Here is a 23,675-nt window from a genome sequence, read left to right as displayed (position 1 = left end):
GGTCCGCGGGGCCTCTGAGCTGAGGTGGTCCAATGTACCCTTTGTCCTTCCTCAGATTCATTATGAAATCCGAGGCAGTCTGGGCGGCTCCAGCTGCGTTCGCCCGCCGCCGCCTCTCGACCGCCGGCCACCCGCCAGCCACGCGCGCCCAGACTGGAGGGCGGCCGGGCTCTCGGCGGGGCGGGGCCTGCCGGGGGCGGGGCCTGCGGGCGGGGCGGGGCCGCGGGAAGGCGGGGCCGGCGCGGCGAGCGCACCAGCGGCATCCTGGCTCAGGCGCTGCGGTGGCGGGGGCGCAACGAGCGGGCCGAGGCGGCGGCGCCAGCGGCGCCTTAAATAGCATCCGGAGCCGGCGCGGGGCAGGGAGTGGGCTGCTGTGACAGCCGGCGACGGAGCGGCCGGTCCACGGAGGAGGTGAGTGCGCCCGCCGTGCGGAGCCGCGCCTGCTCCCGCGGCGGTGCCCGGGCCCCGGCCGAGGCGCTGGCTGACGTTGCCCTTCAGGGCCGAGCCCGGAGCAGCGGCCGCCGCGGAGGCGCGTGAGCCGCCCCAGGCTCGTGGGGCCGCGCCGCCTTTCCGGCCTCCTGCCCGCGGCCCGTCTTCCCTTGGCAGCCGGAGGCCTCCTGGGCGCCCGTACCGCCGCAGCTTCCTGTGTCTGAGCCGCGGGCGGCGCGGGCGCGGAGCTGGTGCGCGGCCGGGGATGCGCGCCGGACCGACCCCCGTGTTTGCGGCAGCGGGGACCGGCCGGGCGAAGCAGCCGGACGCCGCGCTTCGGCTGGGAGGAGGTGGCCCCGCCGGGCCGCTGACGTTGCCCTCGGCCGCGGCCCCCGCCTGCCCAGAGGCCGGGCTCGCGGGCGTTCGGACCGTGCGTGGGGCGAGACTGCACTCGCGCCGGCTGAGATGCCGGCCCCACGCCGCGCGCCGGCACGAGGCCCACAGGCAGCTCAGAGGCCGCTGCCAGAGGCAGACATTCTCTCGGTGTCTCCAGAGGAGTGCCCGTGGCCCCTGCACTTGGCCGTGGAGTCATTGATCTAAGGAGTGCCGGCATTTTTTGAAATTGAGAAGCAAAGATGATGTCTGTCACCTGGCAGCGTAGACGGAGAGTGGCGGTAGATGACTTGAATGGACACGTGGATTCGAGTCTGGGGACAGGCGTTCCCCCAGTCAGTGCATTGTGAGAGTGAGGAAACCCCTTCCCCACTCGTCCAATTTCAAGGTTATGGAGCGTAGTTAAGAGTGACCATTCTAAAAGCGTCCTCTAGTGCCCTGGCTAAGACTTTTAAGCTTCTTGGTGCAGGAGTGTCTGAAGTCCCGCGACTCGCACTGCCCTGCCTTTTTATTTTCTTGACCTTTGATTAGCGTTGAGGGAAACTGGTTAAATCTTGCAGTTTCTGCCACACATTTCACAGCTTAACCTGTGATTGTCCCAAAGAAAACAATTACTGGCTTCATGCAAGCAAAAAAATCAGACTTCTAGTTGATTGTTTCTTTCTTTTTTTTGTTTTTTTTCAAGTGGACGTGGAAGGTTAGGTTGGCTAAAACTTAAAGTTTGAGTTGTAGGTCTGTGCTGGGTAGGCTTGAGAAGATGGAGCTTTTTAAGGAACCATTGCTCGCCATCAGATTGGAGCCAGACAGTGCGGTGTGATATAGTGGAAAAGGACCAGGTCTGGGGAGACTTACTTTCTTGTTCTGACTCAGCTCGGAAAACACCTCCCTAGTCTGAGGCCCCCCTCCTTATATTTGTGAACAAACTGCATTAGACTAAAATCTTTCATGAGTCCAAATTCTGTGACTAGAAAAATAAACTTGTTAGCAGCACACCTTATACCTCTCCCCTTTAAAATAGACATATTAAAGACTTCTGTTTTCTGAATTTACTGTAAATAGAATACTTAAAAAAAAAAATTACCCAGACGGGCGTGGTGGCTCACTGTAATCCCACCACTTTGGAAGGCCGAGGCGGGCAGATCACTTGAGGTCAGCAGTTCGAGACCAGCCTGACCAACATGGACCCTGTCTCTACTAAAAATACAAATAATTAGCCAGGCGTGGTGGCATGCATCTGTAGTCCCAGCTACTCGAGAGGCTGAGGCAGGAGAATCGCTTGAACTCAGGAGGCAGAAGTTGTGATGAGCTAAGATCCCACCACTGCACTCCAGACTGGGCGACAGAGCAGGACTCTAAAAAAAAAAAAAAAAAGTTACCCTTCCCCACAATTATAAGCATTTTGACATACCCTTCCCCACAATTATAAGCATTTTGACATATTTACTTCCTGTCTCTGTTGTTCATATTTTGGCAGTATTTTTATTATTGTCACAGGCAGCCTGACTAAAAAGAAATCTGGGCTTTTAAGTTTTTGGTATTTGGGAGGTAGATACAAGTGACCCATGCATGTAGGGATAGGTATCTATTTATACCATACAGGTAGAGTTTTCATAGCCACCTCTACTTTTGGGTGAAGTTTAGGCTAACTGAAAGTGTACCAGCATGCCGTGGTATATGCAGAAAAATGAACATAATTCAAATTATGTGATAGTTTTCTCTTGTTGCCATTATATATAACCCAGGGCTTACCACAAACTGAAATTTCTTATGCATTGACGTTTAGTATTTGATGTAAAATGACTATCTCAGAGTTGCTGCCACAAACACTGGTAAAACTGGTAAAACTTTCTAGCATGCTTGATGTCTAGGTCTTGCTACATCTGTTTTGATGTAACCGTTTTGTGGAAAATGGTTGTGTGTTTGGGGAGGCTTTTGAGAAAAGATAAGGTTGTCTTGTCATTACAGCTGGGTATTTCTCCTCCTCTCTCCTTTCCAGTTTCACTTTTCTGGAAATAGCAAGATTATAGGAATAGTAATTTCTAGATATTTATAGTCAGTAACCTTAGAGGAATGTTTAGTTTTTAAGATCAATTGAATTTATTGTGTAAGTTTGCCATTTAAAACAGGTGCCCATTTGTGTTTACTGTCTTTTGTAACCAAACTCTGTTCAATTAGAATCCATTAGTAATGTTTTGTGGACAGTCTTGTTTGGATGATGCAGTGCATGAGGCTCCTGTACTACAAAATAGAAAAGAAGTTTCTCTAAGGCAGCTCAAAGCTGTTGATATCCTAAAGCCTTTTTAGGCCTCACTCTCTGACGGGCAGTGATCTGACAGGCAGTGATCTGACAGGAGGTAGATAAAGGTGCCAGAGTTTTTAGTGAAGGTTGGGAGTCCAACTTGGTAGTCAGACAAACACGTGATGGTCAAAAGTGCCTTTGACACTGGGGCCTGGAGAATAATTCTCAGTGGCCAGAGCTGATCTGAAGCTGCAGGCAGTTGAGTTTGAGTTTCAACATGCTGGTACTTCAAGGGGCTTCTGAAAAGTTTTAAAGGAGCACAAGCCCTGAAGGAGAAGCTGAACTTAGTGAACTGGAGAAGGCAGGGGCAGTTTTACCAGGGTTTGTGGCAGCAACTCTAAGATTGTCATTTTACATCAAATGCTGAACATCAATGCATAAGAAATTTCAGTTTGTGGCAAGCCTTGGGTTGTATATAATGGCAAGAAGAGAAAACTATCACATAATCTGAGTTATGTTCATTTTCTACATCATGACATTTTCACTTTTTTTTTTTTTCTTTTTTCCCAGATAAGGTCTCACTCTGTCGCCCAGGTTGGAGTACAGGCACAATCATGGCTTGTTGCAGCCTCCACCTCCCTGGGCTCAGTTGATCCTCCCACCTCAGCCTCTCCAGTAGCTTAGACTATAGGCACACATCACTATGCCCAGCTAATTTTTATAGTTTTTTGTAGTTAAGTGGTTTTGCCATATTGTCCAGTTGTCTCGAACTCCTGGGCTCAAGCGATTTGCCCTCCTTGGCCTCCCCAAAGTACTAGGATTACAGGCGTGAGCCACTGCACGCAGCCCACTTTCTCTTTCTTGACTGTGTTAGAAACAACACAGTATTCATTCACTTATGACCTTTGAGGATTCAAGAGGGGCGGGTGAAATATTGGAGACTCCTTGAAGTGTGGCTGGCTTGGAGGGTGTCACACCCTTGGACAAAAACTTAAGTGGAGGTGAGTAAGGGCCCTGCTCCCCTGTGCTGCATGCCTTAGAAGGATGTGATCATCTGGAGGCAAATAGCTTGTTGTTTGAGGCCAGGAGTTCAAGACCAGCCTGGGCAACACAGCAAGACCCCATCTCTAGAAAAAAAAAAAGTAAAAACAATAAAATAAAATCTCAAAACTGGTGGTTCCATATAGGTGCCTGGGCTGATTCTCTTTATGAATTATTTGCTGGTCTTCAAGTTTAAATAAAATTCTGAAAGCTGTCTAATATCTAAAAACCGCTTGCCACAGAAAAGCTATATTCGTTTTTCATATTTTAAGAGTCATACATGCTTATTGGAGAAAATTTGGGAAATAGGAGAAATGAAGCTCTTCCAGAGATTAAATACTATTAACGTTTTGTTGTATTTCCTTCCAGTCTTTTTTCCCTTTACAATAAACAAATTTTAAGCATACATTGTTAATTAAAGATTACAATTTTGACAATTTAATCACCTAGGTTATATTGTGGGCTTTTTTCCACGTTGTTACATATTCTTTAGAAAATAAGTTCTGAAGACAACTGCATTATTTGCTGTATGGGCCATAATTTAGTTACTTCTCCCCAGTTGTTGGATATTTTTCAGAACAGTTTACCAACCTTTGTTATATGTTTAAACATGTCTTTAAAAAATAAGAAATGTTCTGCTTTAAAACTCTTGAAATTAATAATAATTTGAAAAGTGTTTTTACTAATGAATAGGTTTAATGGACTTTTGGGTTCATGTATTCTAGTCAAAAGCAGTTGAAATAGGGATTTCATGGTTTGGAAAGAGAAATGGAAAGAAGTTAGGGCATGAGAGGAGGAAACGGGGCTGCCTGTAGACCATTTCTCATTCTGGAGGGGACTTCTGATAAACGTAGGCTCTATCCATTAGCACAGCTTTGGGTGCTATAGAAATGGGCACTTTCCCCTTAGGTTTGCTGTGGGAGAAATGTCTATATTAAGAAGGACTGAAATACTCTGAATACTATTTATTCCTTTATTAAGCAGAGTCATGAGAAAGTGCTTCCGGAGCTAGTTTCTCCTTCAGGACCCAGGTGTCTGCCACGAAGCGGGGCTGTGGTAGGTGACCGAGGTGGTGGCCACAGCCTGGACACGGCCAGGCTTAGGAACGGAGCAGTGATGAGAGCAGCAGACAGAGCCAGGTGCTGCTAAGCTTCTGATGGGTTAACTCTTAGTACCCCCAGCAACCCTGTAAGGTAGGTCCTGCTGCTATCCTTACTGTACACAAGATAAAGGAACAAGTGCAAAGATTAAGTTGCTTAAACCAGAATTTGAACCTAGGCAGTCTGGCTTCAGGGTCTGTGCTCCTAATTGCTTGGCTCTACTGCCCCTCCAGAGCTAGAAGTGTCTCAGTCCAGGAGGGCCTAGAAAGTTCCAGGGTTAGGCCAGGCGCAGTGGCTCACCCCTGTAATCCCAGCATTTTGGGAGGCCGAGGCAGGTGGATCACCCTGACAATATGGTGAAACCTCGTCTCTACTAAAAATACAAAAATTAAATGGGCGTGGTGGTGCGTGCCTGTAGTCTCAGCTACTCAGGAGGTTGAGGCAGGAGAATCGCATGAACCCAGGAGGCGGAGGCTGCAGTGAGCCAAGATTGCGCCACAGCACTCCAACCTGGGTGACAGAGTGAGACTCTGTCTCCAAAAGAAAAAAAAAGAAAGTTCCAGGTTATACAGCTGGCAGTAAGACAGGAAGGACAGAGCTGGGTCTCCTTCGGTGTCACTGCTCCTTGATTTTACCCCCATCTCATTTACACTCTGCCTTGAATTATCTCTTTATACCACTAGAGTGCTGAAAGAGACCACAAATTTTGATTCAGCTTGGCTCAGGGAGTGATAAGATCACTTGCTATGTAGCTGTGACTTTCTAGAGAATTAAAAAATAAAAGGCTTTGCCTGCCCTGAACATCAGTCTTGTAAGGCTGGAGAACAATTGAGACGCATGATTGGCCAGGTGCAGTGGCTCACGCCTGTAATCCCAGCACTTTGGGAGGCTGAGGCGGGTGGATCATGAGGTCAGGAGATCAAGACCATCCTGGCTAACATGGTGAAACCCTATCTCTACTAAAAATACAAAAAATTAGCCAGGTGTGGTGGCGGGTGCCTGTAGTCCCAGCTACTTGGGAGGCTGCAGGGCTCGGAGGGGGGTGACTTGGCCAAGGTGACACAACCTGCCTGCCCCTCTGGCCATGCACACGTGTGGAGTTTGTTCCCAGGCCCTGTGCCTGTTCAAAGAATGGCTGGACGTCGGTATTGCCCTTGGTTTCTGCCCTGAAGTCCAGTCAGTCAGCAGTTCTGCTTATTCTGACCTACTTTCTGTGCAGTATTGCCCAACACACATGTATTTCCTCCTTGCCTTCTCAGTATTGCCATCGTGATCCAGAATTGTCACCTCCAATTTAAACAGTGAAGGCCTTTGTTAGAAGGAGGGGCAGGATGCAGAGGGGGATGGTTGCTTTTTCTAAATCGTAGCTCAGGCCGGGCGCGGTGGCTCACGCTTGTAATCCCAGCACTTTGGGAGGCCGAGGCGGGCGGATCACGAGGTCAGGAGATCGAGACCACGGTGAAACCCCGTCTCTACTAAAAATACAAAAAAAATTAGCCGGGCGTGGTGGCGGGCGCCTGTAGTCCCAGCTACTCGGAGAGGCTGAGGCAGGAGAATGGCGTGAACCCGGGAGGCGGAGCTTGCAGTGAGCCGAGATTGCGCCACTGCACTCCAGCCTGGGTGACAGAGCGAGACTCCGTCTCAAAAAAAAAAAAAAAAAAAAAAAAAAATCGTAGCTCTGATCAGATCCCTCCTAAGCAGAAGCCTTCCAGGCTCCCCTCCATAAGGCTGCAGGTGTTTATTTACCTTGCCTGTCAGGGGCTTCTGCAGCTTGGTTCCTACCTGCTATCGCCACTCCTCTCCAAACTACCATATCCTGAGGCTTCTAGAAAGCAAACTCTAGTGGCATGGGGTTAGTGGGTCTGTGTACCCAAGACACTGTACCTGGGTGCTGTCATCTGCCCAACCGACCTTCCTATGTCCTGGTCCGATGGTGTCCTTGATCCTATAGATCAAGACACTGAAAATCTCTAGACTCAAACCTGTGCTTTTGCTGGGATAAAGTTTGTGTTGAGTACACCTAGGCTGGGTGTGGTAGCTCACGCCTGTAATCCTAGCACTTTGGGAGGCTAAGGCAGGTGGATCACCTGAGGTCAGGAGTTCAAGTCCAGCCTGGACAACATGGCGAAACCCTGTCTCTACTAAAAATACAAAAATTAGCCAGGTGTGGTGGCAGGTACCTGTAATCCCAGCTACTCAGGAGGCTGAGGCAGGAGAATCCCTTGAGCCTGGGAGGCGGAGGTTGCAGTGAGCCGAGATCATGCCACTGCACTCCAGCCTGGGTGATAGAGTGAGGATCTGTGTCCAAAAAAAAAAAGTACATCTAAATGGTACGATGCCCATGTTGGCCTATTTGGAATGCCATTCCTTGTCCCACAGAGCCCTGCTCCTCAGAGGCACTTTTCCTGGAGTGACTCTCCCCTTCCTCAGCTACGCTGACTGTCATTCAGCTGTGGATGCACCAGCGATCACGCTAGTGGTTAAAATATCGAAATACTCCCATCCTGGCTAGAGGATAGCTGCTACCCAAGTGCCCCACCCTTCATGTGGAAACTAAAGGGTTAATACATGGGCAGCAGAGGAACTTCGGAGCCCTGTTTTGGTGCACTGGCCTGTGTCTTTTCTGACTGGTTGGTGTCTGTCCGTACTGGCTATTAAATATTTTGATGAGCATCCCAGACTCTGTCCCACGTGCGTCTTTTCATGAGTGCATATCTGGCTTCCACAGATTGGCACCCCAGCCACACTCTAAGCTCTGGGCACATGGGAGACCTAGTCATTGTCATCTCTGTGTTTTCAGCAGCGTTTAATACAGGGCCTTACCGCTAGTAAGCATGTAAGATTATCTAATGATGGATTGAAGGTAGGGCAGGTTCCGATGGTCAGATGTCCCATAGAAGGTGGTCTCTAACAAGAATATACATTGTAATGTTCCAGGTTTGTCTATTCTGATACTGTGCAAAACTTAGATCTTATAGCTAAGATCAAGGCATCGAAAGTCTCTGGACCTAAGCCTGTGCTTTCACTGGATGAAGTTTGTGTTTCGGAGTACATCTGAGGTGTTTCTTTCCGTGTAGTTTCAGTTGTGTTGGAGAAGCAGGTGGCTGTGGTCTTTGCAGGGTGTGGGAGGGGAGGAGATTAGTGTTGAGCTCCAGCTAATGTTACATAACTCTACTGTAGTCTTCCTTTACCTGGTATTCCTGTGTTCAAATTGCCCCTTGTTTCTGTGCCACTAGTGAAATGGTCAAATGGCTCATTGTTCCTTCTGTAGGACGATTACCTACATTGTGCCTCAGGCAAGCTTCTGAGGCATCCCAGGATGGGGAGCTGGTGGGGGGCCTTGTCTGTCAAGCAGCCCAGCCAGCCACCTCACAGTGGTTGGGAACTGAGTTCTCGAGGGGGTGGCTGAGCAGCCCAGATTCCCAGGTTAGACTCTGAAGACAGCCAGTCTGTGCTTTTCTCTCCTGATGTGAGTCAGAGGCAAACTCTGCCGATGCCAAGACCTCCCTAGAGTTCAGGCAGGGTGAAGATCCTTGTCCTTGGGGTCAGGGCTGAAGCTTCAGGGTGTCCAGGACAGACCTTCAGAGGAGGCCAGCCCTGGAGCCTGGCATGGGTCTTGGCCTCAAGTCTCTGTCCTCCAGAGAGGCCGGCTCAGTCTCCTCATCCTCTCAGGCAGGCCAGGTGACAGTCACCAGTAGTGTCCTGCTCTCTCTGGCATGCTTCCCTCCATCACTGGGTGATGCTCAGTGTCTTTGCCTCCCTCTTTGATGTGACAGTCCCTTTTTGCAGGGTTTTGCAGGCACTGTCCCTCTGCCTCGCAGGTGTGGCACGCATTTCAGGGTGCTTCCATTAGCAATTTCATTCATTGTTGCCCACGGTGGGGAACAGATGGAGACACTAGCCAGGCAAGCCACCAAAGAGGCTGCAGGGCTGCTCAGGAGATTGAAGGACTGTCTCCAGAGTGGGGTGTATGCCCCATAGTGGCTGGCTAGACCATCCATTAGGGTGTAGAATAGAATAGAAACATTAGAACTTCTATGGATAATTATTTTTTGGCCATCTTTTAAATTCGTATTTGTGTGTTTTCTAATGTTCAGAAAATATTTGCAGGATATACATGTCTATAGTTTATAGATAAAAGCATTTAATGTGAGGGGTGCATTTATTTATTAGGGTACATCATCAGAAGTTTAGAGAACCAGAAAGTTAACTCCTTCTCTAGCACCAGTATCATGAGAGACCTCTGAATGCCATTTTTTAAAAAGGAAAGAATTGGTCAATTAAAGGGGAATAGAAACTGCTCTCTGGCCAGGTTGTGATTCATGTCAAATAGGCCTGTGACTTCAGGCGAGTCAGGTTAACTCCAGAGTAGGTTTTGTCTCTGGTCCCAAAACTTAGCAGTGTGGAAGCCTCATTGGGATCAGGGTTTTATTTTTTTCTCTTTTGTTTACTATCCTATCCCCTAAGGCTGGAGCTGACTTGCATATCCTCAGTATTTGCAAATGGAATATATGGGCGTTTTTCTTGCATGATAATTAAGTATTATGCTGAGTTGGATGCTTCAAGTCAATATTCAGGTTGCCTCCTTTTGTTTAAACCTTTGGGCAGTTGGCAAGATGCAGCCTACATGCCAGTCAGTTTTACTATCCCGCACATGATACCCCCACGCGGTAGAACCATAGAGCCGTGGAGGCCTCAGAAATGTCACCTGAGAGACAGGCTGTTGGGATATAACTTAAATTTTTTTAAGAAGTGGGTATAATGAAACAGCAAAATGTTGATCATTACTGAAGCTGAAGTTGGAGTCATGGGTGCATGAAATATAGTTTTATGATACTACTGTGTCTACATTTGAATAGATTTGAATTTTCATAATAAATTTTAAGTGAAACATGAAGGGAATATAGAGACCCGAAACTAGTGTCACCCATTCCAAGCAGGTCATGGCTGAACTGCATAGTCTCTTTTGCTTTCTGTCTTTTAAACACTGGTCGTTATTCTATAATCTTCCGCAACTTGTTAGGTTTGTTTTGATTTTGGCTTCCCCAGGGCCAGTCACCTCTTTTTATAGTTACCTGAGCTCTTTGTGTAATTTTAGCACATGTCTCATGGTTGTCAACAGCACCTCTCTTCTCCTTCCCCATACAATGAGCTAAATCCTGGTTAACCTTTTCGCTATTTCATTTGTTGCTTCCTCCAACACCACTGAGGTCTTCTACATAACAGGCACAATTTAGAGGTCAGAACAGGGTCCCATGTTTTTGGCAGGCTATGTCCAGTCCTGGGGAACCTCACAGCCTATGATTATCTTGTAGATTCCATTCATCTTTGCTTTTTTTTTTTTCCTTTTGACGGAGTCTCTGTTGCCCAGGCTGGAGTGCAGTGGTGCCATCTTGGCTCACTGTCACCGCCCCCCCCACCCCCCCACCCCGGGTTCAATCGATTCTCCTGCCTCAGCCTCCCGAGTAGCTGGGACTACAGGTGCGCGCCATCATGCCTGGCTAATTTTTGTATTTTTAGTAGAGACGGAGTTTCGCCATGTTGGCCAGGCTGGTCTCAAACTCCTGACCTCAGATGATCCACCCACCTCTGCCTCCCAAAGTGCTGGGTTTACAGGCGTAAGCCTGTAAACCTGGCCTCATCTCTGCTTTTTAAAGTAACAGCAGGTACCTGTTGAAATCTGTAAAAACTCAACTCAGAAGTGGATTTCTCCAAACTCATGAGAGGCTGGTCTTCCTCTCCCTGGGCAGAGAGGTCTTTGTGTTCTGTCTTCTCACTCATGTCCTGCTAAGCCATTTCTGTGGTTATCACTGTCTGAAACCTTGGTCTATTTTAAGAGGTGTAAGTAACTCTACCCAACCTGTGCCCTCTTTAACCTTCTTATCCAGGTCACTGATACGTGATAGCTGTGACCTCTGTGAGCTGCGGGGTGGTGTGGACTCCTTGAAGACAAGGACTGTGTCTTGCTCTTCCCAGTCTCCCACCCCAGGCCTGGGTCCTGGCGGGGACAGGAGGGCTCTGTGAACTAAATACCCACTGGGCGAGGGCGAGCCTCCTGCAGCCAGCTGTTTCTTACTCAGCCGGTTGACAAGAATGCTGTCATGGGAGAGAGAGGCAGAGGCTCCTGGCGGTTGCCTTACAATGCCGCTGCGAGTCCCCAGTCCACCTGCTGCTCCTGCAGGGCCTCCTCCCTGCCTCTTTGCTGGCAGCACTGTCTGGCTGTTGCTAGTGTTTCTCCACCCCCTCCTGTCTCTGCCTGTTCAGACTTGGGCTGGTTCCACCCTCAGCTCTCTGGACAGCCCTCCCTGGGATGCCTGGTGCATGCGTACTGTTTTCTCCCTCCTCTAGATTCCTGGAGCACCAGGGCCCTACCTGCCGTGGTTATCAGATCTGTCTTCTGTAGCTCTGTTAACTCTTGCAGGTGTGTTTGTCTTCATTGATATCCTAAACTTGCTGAAGGCAAAGAAAACCTTGTAAGTACTTTATCCTCAGGCTTTCTGTTTGTCAGGGACTAAAGAGAGTTGGTTATCCCCCTGGAATGTTCAGAGTGTTGCTTCTTTTTTTGTGGTGTGACTCCTTTTTCAAAGAGGCACGAAAGTGGAAGTGGCTCACATAGCAGGTCAGTGGCTAAGCCGGGTCCAGCGTGGGCAGACGGGGCAAAGCATAGCTACGTATTTTCTAGCAGGGGTTTATATCGTATCTGTCATTCTGTTCTGAGGACGGGTCACTACCTAAATCCTTTGTGGAGCAGGTGGGAAATACATAAATACAAGAGGACTTTAACTGACCTGACTCACTTATAGCTTCTTTATCTGGAGAAACTTTTAAAAATACAGCTAATAGTTAGGATGGCAAGTTTTATATTATATTAATTTTTCCACAGTAAAAAATTGGAAAAACTATAGCAACATACAAAGAACAACAACATAGTAGTAAAAACACCCATAAACTCACCGCATAGAATTGGAGGTTTTAACATTGACTCTTTTCTTCATATATCACTGTTCCCTGGGGCTTTTGGGTAAAGGTGAAGACTTGATTGTTTAGTCCTGGATGCCAGGATTGTGTGGCCATCTTTTCCCTTCTCTCACATAGTCTTGGAGAAGCTACCATGATGTTCATGCTGGAAAGCGGCGTAGCTCTCCTCTCTACCCGCTCTCTTCTTTTTTTTTTTTTTTTTTTTTTGGTGAGACGGAGTCTTGCTGTGTCGCCCAGGCTGGAGTGCAGTGGCACAATCTTGGCTCACTGCAAGCACCGCCTCCCGGGTTCACGCCATTCTCCTGCCTCAGCCTCCCGAGTACATGGGACTACAGGCGCCCGCCATCGTGCCCAGCTGATTTTTTTGTACTTTTAGTAGAGACAGGGTTTCACCGTGTTAACCAGGATGGTCTTGATCTCCTGACCTCGTGATCCGCCTGCCTTGGCCTCCCAAGGGATTACAGGCGTGAGCCACCGCGCCCGGCCATCCATGCTCATATTCTGTTTATTTCCATAGTCACCATGGGAAGATGGGAAGATCCTGACTTTGGGCAAAGCACCTGAGAGGACCCCAGGATCTAGGTACCTTCTCTGTGTGCAGTTTCTCAAACAAGTGGAGCTTCCTCTCCATCCGTGGCCCTCGGAGGAGGAGAGTGCCTGCCTAGCTTGGGGCCAGCTCTGGCTATTGTGAAAGGATGTTTGATCCTCTCTGCTGTTCAGTTGTGCTGTCTTCTCCTGGTGTGGGCTCTTGCTTCAGGGCTTACTTTGTGGTTAGCTGAGTCCAGTAAGGTGAAGAGTCTTCTGGATTATTTCAGTGGCAAAAAACCTTTTATTTCCTTCTTTAGCTTTTGTGATAACAGGCCCTGCTTGTCTTGCCTAATACCCTTAGAACGTGCTGTCATGTTCTTCAACTTGCGGTCATAGAGACACAATTCCGACTCTTCCTGTGCTGCACGTCCACTGAAAGAACATGCCGTATTGATCCAGTTCGTGAGTGAGAAGTTTAATCTACACAAGCCTTTTCTGTCTTGCTCTTTGCAGAAGGGTTGCGTCAGCCTAAAAAGTGGATCTTTTTGTCTCCATCCGCTGCCACAAAGCTATTGACTGAGGCTGTCTGTCCAAGTCGGCTGCCTTCTCTAGCCCTTTTTTTTCATTTAATATTTTTAATTGATGTGTAATAATTGCACATATTTATGGGGTACAGAGTGATACTTTAATGTGTATACAATGTATATGATCAATTTAGGGTAATTAACGTATCCATCGTCTCGAACATTTATCATTTCTTTTTTTTTATTTTATTATTATACAAGTTTTAGGGTACATGCGCACAATGTGCAGGTTTGTTACATATGCAGCCATAAAAAATGATGAGTTCATGTCCTTTGTAGGCACATGGATGAAACTGGAAATCATCATGCTCAGTAAACTATTGCAAGGACAAAAAAACAAACACCACATGTTCTCACTCATAGGTGGGAATTGAACAATGAGAACACGTGGACACAAGAAGGGGAACATGACACACCGGGGACTGTTGTGGGGTGGGGGGAGGGGGGAGGGATAGCATGAGGAGATACACCTAATGCTAAATGACGAGTTAATAGGTGCAGCACACCATCATGGCACATGGATACATATGTAACAAACCTGCCTTCTCTAGCTCTTATCAATAAACTTCTCTGCCTCATTGTGACATATCTACAACAGTTGCTTAGCCTTATTCAGTCAGTACTCGAAGACAAGTGGAGTCATCTTGCTTCTCTTAGGAAATTTTTTGAATGGAAACTTGCCCTCTTAAATATGTACCGCCAAAATTTAGCCCTGCTGTCCCACGCAAAGGCTGTACATGACCCGGATATCTTCATGGGGCATGTCCTAACTCTAATCATCATTTTCTCAAGTGGATGTACATGACAGATCTTTGTAGCTGTGTATGGAGAGAGAAGGGAGGAGAGCTATATGTTTTGTTTTGTTTGCTCTGGAGAATGCTGGGCAGGTCCTGTTGTCAGCATTCCGTGCATCTCAGGTGGCCGCCTACTAGCTCCGTGTTTCTGGGAGTGTTCACCTCACTAGAGCCCTCGCATGGGACTCTGGATCTTGTGCTTGAGTCTTGTCTGTTTCCCTGGTTTGGAAGATTCTCTTTTCTGTCACAGAAAACTCACAGAAGTTGGAATCCAGCCCTGGTATGGGGCTCTGGGCTCAAGCCTTTCTGACATTTGCTGTTTTACCTAAGAAAAGTACTTATTTGATCTCTTCCCCAGGGGCAGCCTTGATTTGTGTTAAATGAATCATCAGTCGTCTGTCCAAATCTCAGTGTATCTCAGTGTCTTCTAAAGACACTTGCCCTTAGAGTTGACGGCAGTCTTGGGCTGACATTCTACTTAAGTGAAACAATTTGAGAAATATAAAACATGATCAAAATAACAGCAAGAGAATATTTTTATGTCCCCTTTAAATCAGTGGCTCGCACCCTTTTCTTTTTCCCTGAGTCAGCCAGGAGATGTTCTCTACTCCTTTCTGGTGTGCTGTGTGGGAGTCTGGTAGGGGGTTAGCAGGAGACTACTGAAGTTGGAAAATGCTTAATACCCCCTTTCTTTTTGGAGAATCACTGTTCTATGAATATATCCTCCAGGGACTTGCCGCAGAGACGCAGTCAGAATCACAGAGGGTCTGACACGGTCAGAATCACAGAGGGTCATTCATGACTCAGTAGATGTTTGTTAAGCACCTGTCCTTGGCTCGGGACTGTGTTAAGCACCAAGGGCATATAAAGACAGATGGGAGGAGACCCTGGCCGGGGAGAGGAAGAACCATCTACAGAGGTACTAAGTACCACTCACTGTAAGTGTAAAACAGGAGGTGCTAAGTGCCACACAGGTTTACAAATAAAGAAGTCCTGGAGTTCAGAGGAAGGACTGATTGCTTCTCATAGAGGGGATTGTGTAAGACTTCTGGATGGTTGTGGAACTGCCGCCTCCTCACACATGAAGGAGGGCTCTGAGGACCCTAGAAAGTTGGGCTGGTTGCTCACAAATCACGCTCCTGTCTCCTCCTCCCAGTGTCTCTTCAGTGTTTTGCCATTCATTCTCAGGCTCAAAATTACTTCTGTTTTGTCCATTTGTATCCACTTAAGCAATTTTTAAAAATAATTAAACTTTGGCCGGGCGCGGTGGCTCACGCTTGTAATCCCAGCACTTTGGGAGGCCGAGGCGGGTGGATCACGAGGTCAGGAGATCGAGACCACGGTGAAACCCCGTCTCTACTAAAAATACAAAAAAAAATTAGCCGGGCGTGGTGGTGGGCGCCTGTAGTCCCAGCTACTCGGAGAGGCTGAGGCAGGAGAATGGCGTGAACCCGGGAGGCGGAGCTTGCAGTGAGCCGAGATTGCGCCACTGCACTCCAGCCTGGGTGACAGAGCGAGACTCCGTCTCAAAAAAAAAAAAAAAAAAAAATTAAACTTTTTTTATTGTGGTAGAATATATATAACATACAATTTGTCATGCTAATCATTTTTAAGTACACAGTTACACAATGGTATGAAGTACATTCATAGGGTTGTATAACCACTACCACCATCTCATTCCAGAATGTTTCATCATCCTGAATTGAAACTCTGTACCCGTTAAGCAGTAACGCTCATTCCTCCTCCTCGTGCCCAGCCCCCAGTAACCCCTTTGCTGCTTTCTGTCTCTGTGAATTTGCTGATTCTAGGTACCTCCTAGAAGTGAGATCATGCAGTATTTGTCCTTTGCTTCATCCATATCATGGCATGTATCCAAATTTCCTTCTTTTTAAAGGTTGGATAATATTCCATTGTATAGACTACATTTTGTTGATTCGTTCATCTGTTGGAAATTTGGGTTCGAATCCTGGGCTCTTAAAGCATTGTGCAGCCGGGTGCGGTGGCTCACACCTGTAATCCCAGCACTTTGGGAGGCCAAGGTGGGCAGATCACGAAGTCAGGAGATAAAGACCATCTTGGCTAACACGGGGAAACCCCGTCTCTACTAAAAATACAAAAAAAAAATTAGCCGGGCGTGGTGGCGGGCGCCCAAAGTTCCAGCTACTCAGGAGGCTGAGGGGGGAGAATGGCGTGAACCCGGAAGGCGGAGCTTGCAGCGAGCCAAGATCGCGCCGCTGCCCTCCAGCCTGGGCAACAGAGCGAGACTCCGTCTCAAAAAAAAAAGCATTGTGCACCGTGGCTTGTCATTGTCAGTGTCACCTATGCCCTCTGTCTAGACTTGAACACCCACGCACGACTGGGCTGTTGTGCTCAGCTCTTGAGGTCTGTGGGCTTTGGCTTCAGACCCAGGCACTCATCCTGTTCTCATGTGGAACAAGGGCAGGACATTTGACTTCTATACAGTTTCCTGATCTTTGAGCTGAAGGCAGTAACAACCCCGTGCAGTAAGGACTGTGACGAGGACGCATTTAGCCCTGTGTGCGGTCCCTTAGCACAGCGCCTGACACACAGCAAGTGCTTAAGCACGGTGGCTCCTAACAAAATCATAGCTAAGCGGATTTCCCCAAACATCTTCCTTTCCCTTTCCTATCCTATCCTGTCCTGTCCTGTCCTCTCCTCTGTCCTCTCCTCTCCTCTCCTCTCCTCTCCTCTCCTCTCCTCTCCTCTCCTCTCCCCTCCCCTCTCCTCTCCTATCTGCTTGAGCCCTATTGTTTGTTCCAGATTAATGTGCGAAAATGTGAGCCCTGAGGTCAGGAGGCACTTCTAGTAGCCTTGTCTCTGTCCCTGTGACATGAAGGATAGCTGATTTTCCTAGATGATTCTCATGTGTCGAGGACCAGCTCAGCTGTGCCTTCTCCATGCAACCTTCCCTGAGAGCAAATGCTCCCTGTCAGATTCATTTTGCACTTACTGCTACTTTGTTATCCACTATTTTGTGTACACATTTATGTTACGTCTTTTAATTCCAAGCCCAATATAAGATTCCTGCCCCAATATAAGATGAAAGTGTCCCAAAATTCTCCTTCAGCCTTCCTATTTAAGTCTTACCAAGGCTGTCATGGTATGAGGTGCTCTCAGCCCCTGTATTTGGAACAGCCTCAGGGAGAGAAGGCACCTTGTCCTGAAACCGTCTCTGCCAGTCCTAGTCATGGGCCCTTGTACAGGTCAACTGGCTGAATTACACTTTTTCTAAGGCAAATTTAATGCTAGCTGGGTAATTATTTCTTAGGGTTTCACCTTACAAAGGCAAATGTTGGTTGTTACTGTAAAAAGTGCATTTAAAAATGAGTTTAAAAAGCAATAGAGTATGAGGTTTAGTTAGATAAATGTGGACCCATAGGACAAAATTTATCCTGTTCTAATATCATTCAAATGTGTTCTTGTGACTTGGGAGAATTTTTTCACTAGTAGCACATATATGACTTCAAAAACTGCTTCAATTTCAACAACTTCAATGGAAGAGGAAAATGTGAGTGTATGCCACAGAAAACTGTTTTGATGCCTCAAAAAGTGGCTGTAGAGATGCTCCAAACCCTGTTTGAAGATGCATGTTCAAAGAACTCAAATAACATATTAATGAAATGTGATTTTTTTTTTTTTTTGAGACAGAGTCTCGCTCTGTCGCCCAGGCCGGAATGCAGTGGCGTGATCTCGGCTCACTGCAGGCTCCGCTTCCCAGGTTCATGCCATTGTCCTGCCTCAGCCTCCCGAGTAGCTGGGGCTACAGGCACCCACCACCACGCCCGGCTAATTTTTTTTTTTTTTTGTATTTTTAGTAGAAACGGCGTTTCACCATGTTAGCCAGGATGGTCTTGATCTCCTGACCTCGTGATCCGCCCGCCTTGGCCTCACAAAGTGCTGGGATTACAGGCGTGAGCCACCGCGCCCAGCCTGATGAAATGTGAATTTAAAGCAGTATTTGTAAAGTAATTTAGTTCTTCATGTGACTTAACTATAGATGTAGTTTAATGAATACAGAAACTGCTATAAGATATTTGACCCTGCATCCTAAAAATTTATCTGTTCAAATTCGACACGTTCTGTTTGAGATCTCTTTATTTTTGGGGGCATATATGATATCTGTGACCAATGTGAATGGTTGAGGTGTGGTCCTCATTTTACTGGTTAACAGTTAAAAGCTTTGTGTCTCACTCTTTCTCTGGTAACTTTATAAGGGGATGGGCAGGGAGTGGTTTAAGTGTAGAAGTATTCAGCTGGACTTGAATATTTCAATAAGCCAGATTTATAAAATCAGGGCATCTGCTTTGTTTCTCCTTTTTAAGTCCTTAGGAAATTCAATTGGTAATCTATAAGATCACTTTAGTGAAAATTAAGTGGGTTTGAGATTTATTATACTTAATTGGGAAGAAAAAGCCACAAGGCAGTAGGTGGGAATAACTAACTCACTGTGGAACCACCTGCATGTTTGTGATGGGATCCCAAAGTTACCCCAAATCTTTCTCCTGATGCTCAGAGCGAGGAGATGGGGCCAGAGCAGTGACCACAGTGAGGGAGATCAGTGGGATAGGGTTTGGACAGCAACCTCTGCTTCCCTCTCTAGCTGGGAGACTGGCATCTCTTTTGAGCTGCTGTACCTCCCTCTTTCTAGGCAGAGCCTGACTGCTCTTTTGGTTCAAAAGGGAATGGCTTGAGCAAATCTAACTTTAGGGAATTTGCCAAGCCAGGGTGAGGGAGCACGAATCCAACGGGTTTGGAGTGGTGCTTTGAAAGAACAGCAAATGGCCTGGCTGCTGCTCTCTTGTTCCTCCCTGAAGCCTGAGCTCTCCCCAGCTAGTGAAGGACAAAGGGGGCACTTTCAGCCTCTGTAAATAGCCTATTGTACAAGGGGAGGAGGCGGGGCACGGAATGGCAGCATCTTGCCAGCTTGGGTTGCTGCGTTAAGGAAAGATGTCAGGCTTTCTTAATTTGCCACTGCTGGGGCAAGGGTGTTATCTATGTGGGTTTGTGTGAGGGCTGCATTCCTAGTGAAATATTCCATCAAACTGCCATTATTCATCTTGATGAAAGCTTGAGGAACTTTAGAAGGAGAGAAACATCCAGACCACCCGGTTTTCGGTTTCTAAATGGTATGAAGAGAGTACAATGTTAATGTAAGTAGAAGTTTGCAGAATTGCAGGGGAGTGTGTGTGTGTGTGTGTGTGTGTGTGTGTATGTATGTTTGTGTATGTGTCCTCAAGAGAAAGATGTCCTTGTGAGTCACCTCTGGCCCTAGCTGCTATTTTCATGGTACAGATAAAATGGTGAAGAGGTGAACCTTTGTGTATAGTGGGCCTTGAACTCACCACATGTTCAGAGGCCAGGGTGATGGAATAAATGCTGACGTTTTTGTAAGACATTGAGCATTTAGATGGACCTCAGCACGGAGCTGTCATAATACCTGGGAGTGTGAGTACTGGAAGGGCTTTAGAAACCTGACCTCATGGTTCCTAACCTGGGTTGGGCCAAAGGAGACTTGTGATAGTTATGTGTGTTCTCAGGGGAGAGGGTCAGTGGCTTAGCATAGTTCAGAATTATTAGCATAGGTTGGATTTAGAGTCACATTGGTTGGTGTCCCGTTCTTGACTAACATCCTGGGGAAGCCTTACGGGTCTCTGGCCTTGGTTTCTTCCTCATCAGTTTGCTTTTGTGATGTTCAGATAAGACACTGGATATGAAAGCTGTTCCAGAACACTAAGTAAGTGCTAATTGCATTTTTAGTTCTTCTATCCAAAGTTTGGGTAGACGGGTACCAGGATTTCGGTTTCTGACAGTCAGTGCAGTTCAGTTTCCATCAGTGCTGCCTCGCTATGCCTGTCTCTGCCCAGGTCTATTTAAAGGAATCTTCTGTGCTGGATCTTAACACTGGGTTTGTGCCCAGATTTCCTTGGCCATTGTTACCTTCCCTATCCTTCTGTGGTTTTAGACTCCAGGTTTATAGGAAATTCAGAAAACTAACTGAGCAAACCCACTTTCTGTAAGAGTGGGGAGGAGGGTGCACAGGAGTGGCTGTAGAGGAAGGAGAAGCTGGCTGTCAGTAGCCTTGTGTGTTCCCGGCTGGGAAATACTGGCTCCTTAAGCCTTTAAGCCAGTTGAATTATATTTTTGGCAAACAGCAGCATGATTTATATGCCCAGGCTATGAATTTATTTAGATGTTTATGTGGAAATTTGATTTTGAAAGAATAAAGAAATATTCAAACCAGAACACTATTGAAATAAGAATACAATCTGTCTGAATTTTACCATTTGTTAGCAAGTGTATGAGCCTTCGTCCTTCTTAGAGACCCCTTAGCCTAATGCTTATGTTCACATCCAGCATTAAAAGGCTATTTATTGTGCCTGATTTTCTTTGGATGTTGGTCTGTCTCCATTTTTAAATACCCCAAGTGTCTTTCCCTTAATAGCAGTTAAATAGAAGGGAAAAGATTTATCATGCTATCAGTGTCTGTCTAAGAGTTGTTCTTCACGGAGATCTGGATGAGCTATTGTCTTAGTTCTTTATGCATAGACTATGGTTTTCCTATGTATAGCATTAATCAGTTTGTTCAGTGAAGTTGGCTTGCAGCTTGTTACCTGGCTGCCATCTAAGAGGCATGAATTAAACTGCTATAGTTTGTCATTATCATCCACTAAATATAGGAATTTGGCTGGATTCAAACCCTTAGTATTATAGATTAGTATCTAATGAAATGTTCTTGTACACATGCTACTAAATATATAATTTTCTAAAGTTTTTTTTTAAAGTGTTCTTTCTTAGATTTAATAAACTTTCTTGGTGTAATGCAGTCTATACCATGGCTACTGTTGATGCTTAAAATAGACCAATTAATCCCCCTGTGTCTGACTGTATTTGTTTACAGAGGAATTATTTAAGATTCTCACTCAGGGATGTGATTCTGTTGAACAGCACCTGCAAATTCACACAATCTAGGTTTTATGGGAGTTACTGTAGGAGCTTTGGGGAGAGAAGAGAGAAAGGCATGGCAGTGTGTGTCAGGGGTGAGTACTTCCTATTCAGACCTGGAGTGCTGCAGGGTGATGAAGACAACTAGAGGTGGAAGGATTTGAGGGCAAGGCGAGTTTGCACATTATATTCCTAAGGCTGCTTTGAGGTTGTGGAGTTGCAATACTGTTTCTGAAATCTGAATGCTCAGTGTCAATAGGACATGGACTTGATTTGTCTGCTTATCCCGCCTGGTGTACATCCCTTCCTCAGAAAGGCCTTCTCCTATGCCTTGCAGACCTTGCTTGTTTGATTTTTATCTTCCCTGCTAGAAGATTAGCCCATTGAAAGTATAGACCAGGTCATCAACACTGTCTCCCCAGCGCCTGGCCAAAGCCTGGCTCACACTAGGTGCTCAGATATGCAGAGTGACGGGAGTAGCTCAATTCCTATGTATTCATGTATAATAAATCTGCTGTCAGCATGCTCTGGGCAATCTGTTTCTTTCTTGGTATGCCTTGCCTTGGTTAAACATACCACCCAGCATCCTATCCTTCATTTCAGTGGTTTAAAAAATACATGCCCATTGTCTCTTATTGGGAAGCTGAGCAGAAAGAAAACAGTGTCTGTTTTCAGAACCGGTCCTGGCAGCAACACTCACTGATGCCTGTCCCTGCCCATGGGTGGAGCAGTGGGGTGACTTTGCTGCTGGCTGCCCATTGGCCTATCTTCCACCCCTCTGCTCTCCTGAGAAGTCAAGTGTGGATTTTGTCTGCTAGTTACCTTTAGCCCAGTGGGCAGCAGCGTGGGGCTCGGCATGTGACTTATGCCCTGAGGGACCTTGATAGGCTGGGGGAGTGCGGCTGAGCCCTGCTAACCCCCGCCCACCCCCAGGCTCACTGCCCTCTTCCGTGTCTGCAGTGAGGTGTCACCTAGCAGTCAGCTGTTGGTGGCACAGATGGTGAGTGGTTTTGTAAGTGCTGTTGCCTTCTTTCCAGAACCATGGCCTGAAGAAATCTGCTTATCTGTTCTTTCTTTGCTGTCACGGTAAACCTTGAAATTTCGTGTGTGTGTGTGTGTGTGTGTGTACACTTACACGGATTCATTGTAGCAGAGATTGAATGAGCAGAGCAAATACATTATGTTGGTTCTGGTAGTATTAATGGCCTGTAAAACAGAGACCATTAAATTTAAAATTAATTTCATTTAAATTTAAACTTTAGCAGAAAATTTCTATATTTTAACAAAGAAAAAGAAATGCAAATCAAAACCACAGTGCATTTCTCTGATGACCAGTAATGATGAGCATTTTTTCATGTGTCTGTTGGTGGCATAAATGTCTTCTTTTAAGAAGTGTCTGTTCATATCCTTTGCCCACTTGTTTGTTGTTTTTCTTGTAAATTTTTGTTTTTTTCTTGTAAATTTTTTGGGGTTCTTTGTAGACTTTGGATATTAGCCCTTTATCAGATGGGTAGATGGCAAACATTTTCTCCCATTCTGTAGGTTGCCTGTTCACTCTGCTGGTAGTTTCTTTTGCCGTGCAGAAGCTTCTGAATTTTGTCTGAACACTCCTCGTAGGCAGTGTTTTTACCTGTGTGCTTTGCTTATTCTGCACTCGGAATGAATCACAGAGCGTTGGTAGAGGAACTAATCATAATATCTAACATTTTTGAGCACTTTCTAAAGTATGTGAGATCATTCTTACCTCTTTACGTGAGTCATCTAGCAGTCAGAAAAGCCCTGCGAGATAAGGTGCTATTTCCATCTCCATTTACAGATGAGGAAACTGAGGCACAGGGAGGTGAGGTCATGTGTCCCAAATCATACAGCTCATAGGCCAGGGAGGCAGAATTTGGCTCTAGCATCTAGGGTCTTTTTTTTTCTTTTTTGAGACGGAGTCTCACTTTGTCGCCCAGATTGGAGTGCAGTGGCACGATCCCGGCTCACTGCAACCCCCTGCCTCCTGGATTCAGGCAATTCTCCTGCCTCAGCCTCCTCAGTAGCTGGGATTACAGGTGCCCACCACCACACCCAGCTAATTTTTGTATTTTTTGAAGAGATGGAGTTTTCACCATGTTGGCCAGGCTGATCTCAAACTCTTGACCTCAAGTGATCCACCTGCCTTGGCCTCCCAAAGTGCTGGGATTACAGGCGTGAGCTACCGTGCCCGGCTGCATCTAGGATCTCAAATACTATTCTGTACTTTCCCTCAAACACTGTGCTGTATTCCCTCTTTAGATATCTGGTGGTTGGTTTAAAGTTTATGCACACCAATTTATCTGTTTGTTTCTTTTGGCTGTAATGTCTTGGGGAGTGTAAAAGAAACTGATCTTATCAGAATAGCCAACTGTGGGTTTCCCAGCATTTATATTGCCACTATTGTGGTGTGAGGAATACAGGAAGGTGAAATTTAGATTGATGTATTTAACCAGTTTGGGAACTTGTTCTGAGATCTGTTGGAAGAAATAGAAACTGATGGCCCTTAGGTGGTTTGGGCTTGTACTTCCCCTTCACTCATATTCCCATTAGCCTTGACAATGAGAGTCGAGTGTTTTTGATTAAGTGGACAGACGAGAGCAGAGACATA

General features: G+C 46.6%; 1 protein-coding gene across 31 annotated transcripts in view; it reads left to right on the top strand.

Moving 5' to 3' along the window:
- Positions 1–23,675, top strand: part of ACSL1 (acyl-CoA synthetase long chain family member 1) — a 72,317-nt gene that overhangs the window by 408 nt on the left and 48,234 nt on the right. For 5 of the 31 annotated variants that reach the window (XM_063637699.1, XM_063637689.1, XM_063637701.1 and 2 more), the window contains exon 1: positions 256–411. The exons of 1 other annotated variant lie outside the window; for it this stretch is intronic. The gene's annotated coding sequence lies outside the window, so the exon portion shown is untranslated. Of the gene's footprint in view, positions 1–222; positions 412–5,083; positions 5,296–14,897; positions 15,025–19,016; positions 19,258–21,814; positions 22,136–23,675 lie in introns of those variants that run through there. 25 more of the 31 variants (XM_063637698.1, XM_063637679.1, XM_063637688.1 and 22 more) reach the window with 17 other exon arrangements.

Source organism: Symphalangus syndactylus, chromosome 4, assembly GCF_028878055.3.
Source record: "Symphalangus syndactylus isolate Jambi chromosome 4, NHGRI_mSymSyn1-v2.1_pri, whole genome shotgun sequence".
NCBI classification, from domain to species: domain Eukaryota; kingdom Metazoa; phylum Chordata; class Mammalia; order Primates; family Hylobatidae; genus Symphalangus; species Symphalangus syndactylus.
This window is presented reverse-complemented; position numbering and strand designations above follow the sequence as displayed.